We start from the raw sequence: 8,529 nt of genomic DNA, 5'->3' as shown, positions 1-8,529 counted from the left end.
CGATGTTTGAAAGCCAATGTTGATATTTGAAATCACCCAAATAAACACGCCCCTACCCCAATAGAATCTGGACCTTCTGTTGATAGACCCGCCCCACACATACGCAACCCGGCATTTGATTTGATTTGATTGGCTATAAGTGTGTTTTGGTAGTCGGCCCGTCTCCTTTTCCAACGCGTTTTTCAAACATCGTGGACTCCGCCTTTAAGTGTCACACTTTACTGTAGGTGTTTAAAAAAAAAGAAAAATACACAGTATGTTTACATGTTTATTTGAAACATAACATTACATTAATAAAACATTAATAAACATCTGGACACTCCTCAAGTGTACCCTAAAAGAAGGAAAGATTAAGAGAAAAGAGATAAGAGGGGGAACAGAAAATGACTCATGGTTACTTCATCAGATAGACTGAAGGCATTAATGTTAACTTGGCAGGGAACTACACTAACCTTTTCCACTGGTGGCACTTGCGCTACCAACTTTTTCAGTTACTGGCGCAAAATATGATTTGGTCGCACATATTTTTTTCAAGTTATATTAAGGCGCTATGGATAATAATGAACAATAATGAAACTGTATTGCATACAGATATGCTTTTTATTTTACTTGCCATCTTTTAAACCACATGCCTTCTTGTTTTCTTAAACGTTGCAGTGTTTCGTGTTTCCCACAGATCTGAAATTTACTTGGTGGTGGTAGCCGGTGAAAAGGGCAATTATTACCCACTGACAAATAATGCTATACATGTGACGTAGAACTAATAATGTGTGACACAACATAATACTTTGATTCATTGAAAATTAATATTAATTTCACATTATATTTCATTAATCTAACCACCCCAAACTTTCTTTGCCATTAACAAAGCTGACACTGTTTGTCAAAGCACCACGAAAACACTTACTGTTTTTGCACGGATATATGAAGCAATTAGACCCCTTTTATCAAACTCAATATAATACAATACTATGTATAGTATATTAATAGACAGTGCAGGTCTATAGATTATAAATGTGACTTATGTTATGACTGATGTTATAATGGTAGTAATTTACTGCTTCTGCTCTATCTTTCTATTTCTCTCTTGCCGATTTAAAAATCTTAATCCACTCATTATTTCAGATTTAAAAGTCTACTTGCTGTCCCGGTGACAGACTTTACATTGCTTGCTCGTTCAGTGCAATTGGCTTGACATTAGCATTGCTTTTTGCTACAATCTCTGTCCAAACTTAATATGGCTATGGTTTTAGAAAATATATGGTTTATTAATAATAAGATAATTTAAAAAATGTGAGAGACAATGCAGCGCGTGGTCGTAACAAGAACCATCGCCATAGAAACCGGAGGCACGCTGAAAATGCACTTGTGCTTTAGCGCGGTAGCGTTCATGGCCGTTTTCCGATCGACTGGGGTTATAAACACAATATTAATCAGACTTGGGACCCAAAGTAATTAAACTAGGACCTAACCGGACCCGACAGACCATTTAAAATATAAACCCGGAACCACACGGGTCCCGCGTCCTCAGTGAAGAAAGACCTCTGCTCAAGTTCAGAAACATGGAAGACACTGCGCTTGCGTCGCGTCGCACCTAATTATTCATTGAGAAACAGCTGAGCACGCACACGCACACTGATAAGGAGAGACACGACGCGCTTTCACGCAAAATAAAGCCAACGTGTTGATGGCTCAGAGCACGTTATAAAACATATTCTTAAAATCCACATTTCTGTTTTAATAAATGCTCATAGTAAATCATAGCATATTGTCTAAAACATTAGGTAGCACATTTGCGACCCATTAAAAATTAGGGTCGCAACGGCAGTTCAAAAGGTCGCATATGCGACCATTTTGGTCGCAGTGTAGCTCCCTGCTTGGGTAAATGTTAAAGGAATAGTTCACCCTAAAATAAAAATTCTGTCATCATTTACTCATCCTCATGTTGTTTTAAAGGTAGGGTAACAGATTTGATCCTGAAAGATTTTTAGTTATGCTGGTTAAAAGTCTCCTCACATCCTGATAGCAATCACTGTGTTAAGTTGTTTAAATGTATTTGTAGAATTTATGTCATCTGTGAAAGGCGTAGGACCAAAAAATGTTCAACCAATCATAAATTTCGGTCCGAATGGACGTTTCCTTTTTTGTCCCTCATACGTAAGCATAATTTGAATGCCCACCGCGCAACGAGTCCACGCAGACTAGGGCTGGGTATCGATTTAGATGTTCCAGATCGATTCGATTTCGCTTCACAAGCTATCAAATCGATTCGATTCCGATTCTCGATTCAATTTTCGATTCTGGTTCTCGGGTAGGTTTTTATACTCGTTTCTCAATTCAACTCAATGCATATAGATTTAATACAAATACTATATTAATAAAAAAGAACAGTGAACAGCAGTTTACAAGTGGGTAATTAATAAAAAAATTAAAAGCCACAACACTAACGTTGAAGAAGACTAGTAATTAGATTAAAGTTAATCTTACCTTCAATGTTTGTGGAAATAAATATGAAAGAAAAAAATTGATTCTGCTCTTTGAGAATCGATTTTTATTAGACCACATTTAAAAAAACGATTAATCAGAAAATCGATTTTTTTGCCCAGCCCTTACGCAGACACCATAGGTCATCTGCGTGTTCACGTGCGCTTACCTCCTGTCTGTAAACAGCGAGAACAGCAAACTTTTCTGCTGAATTGACAACCTGTACAGGAGGCACAAAACGAAAGCCATCTTTTATAACAACAACAGCAAAAACTGCCTGGATCGGCAAAGAGCAAAAACCCAAATTAACGTCGGTAACTTTACTGCTTTACCACGAGATGCAAACAGCTGCAGGAGGCAAAGGGTCTAAAAGGGTCGTTGTTTATTTTGGTAAGGTACGCGATATGTTTGTATTGAGATGGATTCGATATTCTACTTTGATGAAACATTGTGTTGCTTATGAAATTTGTGTTCGTTTACGGATTAGCATAACGATATAGTTACTACGTCTACACAACCGAACGTGTGCTTAAACTAATTCTGATATAAACCAGTTGTTTATGTTGGTTATTTGGGAAGTGTTATTCACTTTGTACTGCAAAGTTTTCTCACTGGTGAATGAGACATGAAATGTGACCGTCTGATCTGTGCATGTTCATGTGTTTTGAAAGAGGCGTGAGTTTGGATGGCGATTTGACTTAAGGGTGGGATCGTGATTTCATTACTAGGCGGCTACCGTTAGCATTTTTCAAAAAGTGTTACCCTACCTTTAAACCTGTATGAATTTTTTCTGATGAACACAAAAGAAGATATTTTGAGGAATGATGGTAAACACACAGCAGATTGTAACCATTGACTTCCATAGAAGGAATAAAAAATATGATGGAATTTAATGGGTACCGTCAACTGTGTGCTAACCATCATTTATCAAAATATTTTCTTCATCATTTATCACAATACTTCCAAAATACTTTTTCCTACTATGGAAGTCAATGGTTACAATGTGCTGTGTTTTTACCATCATTACGCAAAACATCTTAATTTGTGTTCATCAGAAAAACATCATGCAGATTTAGAACAACATGAGGATGAGTAAATGATGAAAGAATATCTATTGAACTATCCCTTTAACAACAATTGAAATACCTTGAATTTGCTTGTTTTCAGGCCCGCTCTCTTCTTCTTTTTGCATCTCTGTCAGATGCAAGCTGCAGAAGTTTTTATGAACTTTTCTACTTCACCATCTGGTGCACGAACAGTACTTGAATTTTTTCTGAACAGATTCTTGAAAAGAAACAAAATTATTTAATTAGGTAAATGCAAGCATGTTAGTTTAACCCTGGAGAACCCAAGAACCCTTCTCTTAGAATCAATTAACATTGGCCACATTTGACCCGTGGGTTCTCCAGGGTTAAATGTTACCTACAAGCTATTCTGGTTCAAAAACAATGACAGGTACTTTAGGGTGGAAGACTTATAGCTTCATAGATTAACATTGTAAGAGCTTTATATACAGTGGCAAAAGTATGGGAATTTCACAGTTTTCTGAACAAATTTGTCATAAAATGCGATCTAAACTTTATCTAAGTCAAGGGCATTGATAAACATAATGTGTCTAAAAATAATTACACAAAAAAATTCTGATCTTTCATGTCTTTATTGAGAACTACCAAAAAACATCTTAGTGCTTGTGAAAAAAATGTGAACCCTTGATTGAATGACCTCAAAAAAGCCAATTGGGGTCAGGTTTTAGCACAGCTATGGCCCTATTGTTTTTTCCCCAGATTCAGTTTAATTTTTTTCTCAAATTCCGTGTTTTTCGTTTTATTCTGGATTCTGGTTAAATTAAATTTCAGTAATCAAAAAGCACATCTTATCAACTGAAAACATAACAGAAAATTATCAGATCCACCACTGCAGTGAATATACTGTACTGTATGAGTGTGCGACTGTGCGTTTCCACAAGGTGACGTGCCTGTTTCCCAGCGGGTATAGCTCGTGTATGGTTCACAGACACGAGGGCTCACTAAAGTTTTCTTTCTTGTTTAAGTGAACATAAACAGCTGTATGTTATCAGTATATTGAAGCAGTGCCGTCTTAAAGCTGTCTTGGGTGTTCAAAGCTGTCTTAGGTGTTCAATGTTCATTACACAAAAAATAAAAACCCCTCACTACTATTAACTGAATAAATTTCGCAGCTGCACATTTAATCTATACAGTGAAGACTGTGCAGTGTTTTATTTGTATTTATTGCTAAGCTTCATGTTAAAATCATGTTGACAGACAATTTCATAACTAATATATTTACATTTAATACAGATGCCTGAAAAGTAAAACAAGATGAGTATAGTAGTATTATGATTAAGAGGAAATATTAAAAATTTGGTTGCTTTTCAGTAGCATTGTTGTAGTGACAGCCAAAATACATTGGCCTATATGTAATACACATGAGTAGTACAAAGTCCATTTCCTACTTTGCAAACTCGACACAACAACAAAAAAACTAAACAAAAATGAGTGGAAGTGGCAACGAATATCCAAAGATGATAAATTGTGGACAAAAAGGTAGCATGAATTCCTTTATATGGAAGTGGTTTGGCTAGCTAAAAAACTGACGAGGCGCAGATTCAAATATGAACCCTCTTATTTTTATGGCTTTAGTCATTGTTGGCATACTCTTTTAAAGCTGGAAGCATTAACAACTTACATCGAAATATATATTGTTATCGTTCAATATGGATTTTTTTCTGAGATCACATTTTTGCCATATTGCCCAGCCCTAGGCCGATGTATTTTGGCTGTCACTACAACAATGCTACTGACAAGCAACCAAATCTTTTGTTTTTTTTATCATAAGACTATACTCATCTTGTTTTACTTTTCAGGCATCTGTATTAAATGTAAAAATATTAGTTATTAGAATCTATGATTTAACATTAGCAATAAATACACACAAAACACACAGTCCTCACTGTATGAATTAAATGTGAAGCTGCAAAAGTTGTTCAGTTAAGAATAGTGAGTGATTTTCATTTTTGGTTGGAAAGAACATTTCTGACACAGAAAGCAGCAGGCTACTGTCACTTTAAGACCCAAAACAGCTTTAAGACTGCACTGCTTTAATTTACTGATACTGACACATCTAGCTGTTTATGTTCACTCAAACAAGAAAGAAAACTTAGTTTAGTGATCACGCATGTGTTGACTGCGCGTTGTGTGCGTGCTTCGCGAGCCCTCATGACTGAGGAACAGATGTCAAGCGTGTTGCGTTGTGGGAACGCTGAGTTGTACACTCATACAGAACAGTATATTCAATGCAGTGGTGGAGCCGCTACTTTTCTTCATCTTTTCTAAATTTGTGAATGTCCTGTAAATAATATATACTTTTTAAAGCGGTACGGATGTGTGCGTGGGCAAGGCGGACATGGAAAGAAAGTATACTGTACCTTTTCTGTCTGTTCTGTTCCAGCCTTTAATGAAACCTGCTAGTGCTCTGAAAAACACATGAAAGATCTGAATTTCTTGTGTAATAATTTTTAGACACATTATGTTATTTATGTATATTTATTCAGAAAACCATTACATTTTCTTGCTAATGTATATATACATAAACATACAATACATATATAATATTGATGGCTCTTGCTTCGTTCTGAAACCCTAAATGGCAGTTTTCTTACCCTCGAACAAACTGTCATCACAAGGGCTATGTTTACATGCACAAAATTTTGTCAACCCGACTGAATTTAATCCGATGAAAGGTTACAACAATACAGTTTACATGCACCCTAAACATGTTTAAATGTTTGCTCCTCAAAATGGTTGATTACATGTACATTTTATATAAACCGAACATCTGTGCAAGCGCACAGCCAGGGTTGGCAGCTTCACATATCAAAACCATCCCCATGGACATTCAAAATTAGCCCAAAAGCATCCCAATGACTTATCACAGCCCAAATACCAATAACTAAGGAACAAAATCCTTTCATATCTGACCCGCAGAAAAATCAACTCGCGAAGACAGTTTAAACAGTAGCCCAAATCTGAACGGAAAAAAGAGGACTTGGCAATGCCACCCCAAAGCGAATAAGAGGTAAATATAAGACGTGAACTTGAGCACAAATTTTCTGCGCACATGCACAATGTATTTTTGCATCCGACAAAATACTTCGATTCACGCATTTACATGCATACTTTTATCCTGCTGATCGGATCACAGATTGGACTACACCACCCCTTTCAATACGATTCAAATTTGCATCCAATCTACCTCAATCGTATTGATTAAGGTTTTTACATGACGGCTTTTTAATACGATTGAGCCATCAATACGATTACAAACTGATTAATTGGTTGCATGTAAACATAGCTACTAGAAACATAAGTACTAGAATAAGAGCACACCACTAAGGTAAAAAAAACGGTTACATGCCCAATTGTGCCAGTGTTGTATTATCGAGAAAGTTCATTATTATTTTTATACCTTTTTAAGCCTTGCCTATTTAAAATTGTAATATTTGCAAGATGCAGCAAAAGAGAACTCAATTTGGTTTTTAAGGGATGTATTGAGATTTTCAATTATATAAAAAAGTATGTTTTCCTTACTCTTAATCACACACATCCACAGATAATAGTGTTTTCTCTACCATTATATTTATATTTCAAAATGACTGCAAATGCCAAATCCATAAACTGGAATTGTGATCTAATAAAATATCTTGTTATTATAGTTTACATGCAATGTTTACATATCAAAGTTTAGTTTAGACTACTTAATGTAAAGACTTTTTAAAACCTTGTTATTTGTAATATATATTTGTAGCCCTAAACGAATCCCTATCATACTTCTGGCCCCAATTGACCCCTCAGACAGTTCTGAGATTAACAATGCAACAAAACTGATTCCCAAGAAATATCCATGCCCCGTCCAATACTGTACTTTTACTTACATTAATTCTTCAAATGAATTCTGTCCAAACTGATGATCTTGAGAAATCTAAATGTGACAAAAACAATCACAATAAGTTGTTAAGTTGTATAACAGACAGACACATCATAGATACATAGTGTTGAGTAATAATTACATAATTAAGGTTCACTCATTTTCTACAAAGTATCTTTCAATAGATGAAATCGGTTATAAAGTTGTGCAACAGTGAGGTGGAAATATTTTTACTGCAGGTGCACTTTAAGTAAAGAAGTTTAACTACCAGCTGTGTCCTGTAGCTGCAATGCTCTCTGTTCTGTGAAATGTAAACGTTTTCTGTACCAGACAAAGTTATCCATTGGTAAAAAAAATTACCTCAGTCAACTGTATAATAGCGGAACTGGTTGAGGTGGCTACGAGAGTTTAGCAGAATCGCTTCACGATCCCTCAGTTACTCCCGCCTGCTGCATAGACTGCTGAGGCAAATCCTCAGGCCAGTTTTATGAGTTGCGAAATATTATTTGTTTGTTTTGCTAAACGAAATATTACTGTTTAAGTAAGTTCATTATACTGAGCAGAGTTCATTTCTTATGTCCGAATTCTCCTTGTCAGATAAATTATAAAAATCGATTTTTCGACTCAAATTTATCTAGAAATACGTCAGTATTTTAATTATAAATTCAAATGCTAATTTACACATTTGTTGAAGTGGGATGTGGTCATTTAAAAAATGACGTATACTATTTCAGTCACACCAGTTTGTCCTTCTTTTAAATGAAGTTTACATTTATCTAATATGTACAGAGTATAAATATTTTATGCATTAAAATTATGTTAAATAACTTCCAAAAAGTCTTACCTCAGAGAAATTGCAGCAGACTTCATGCAGCAACAACCGTTAAAGCCCGGTAAATGTCGTCACTAGATGTCGCAGCTAGTGCGCATGTCTTGAAACAGCAGCAGTTCTTTTTCCAAAATAAAAGTTCCTTTAACCAGCTTTAACTGTCTAAAAATTGTAATCGATAAATTATAAATAGATCAATCTTTATGATCAAATTAGTTGTAATTGTAGTTGTAATAAAGTAAACAAATTGACGAGCTTTACAGCTTATTAAT

The 8,529-nt window shown here is 35.4% G+C and overlaps 1 long non-coding RNA gene across 2 annotated transcripts; it reads right to left on the bottom strand.

Moving 5' to 3' along the window:
• Positions 1–254: 254 nt before the first annotated feature.
• Positions 255–8,472, bottom strand: LOC141363570 (uncharacterized). 2 transcript variants are annotated; one of them, XR_012369075.1, is made up of 6 exons: positions 8,273–8,472; positions 7,436–7,482; positions 5,930–5,976; positions 3,631–3,768; positions 2,654–2,704; positions 255–334 (listed from the first exon to the last, which is right to left on the bottom strand). It is a non-coding gene; the product is annotated as an uncharacterized lncRNA (long non-coding RNA). The 2 variants fall into 2 exon arrangements; XR_012369074.1 differs by lacking the exon at positions 2,654–2,704 and having other exon boundaries at positions 8,273–8,451.
• Positions 8,473–8,529: the final 57 nt, after the last annotated feature.

This window comes from Misgurnus anguillicaudatus, chromosome 3, assembly GCF_027580225.2.
Source record: "Misgurnus anguillicaudatus chromosome 3, ASM2758022v2, whole genome shotgun sequence".
NCBI classification, from domain to species: domain Eukaryota; kingdom Metazoa; phylum Chordata; class Actinopteri; order Cypriniformes; family Cobitidae; genus Misgurnus; species Misgurnus anguillicaudatus.
The sequence above is the reverse complement of the archived record's forward strand: the minus strand, read 5'-3'. Positions and strand labels throughout refer to the sequence as shown.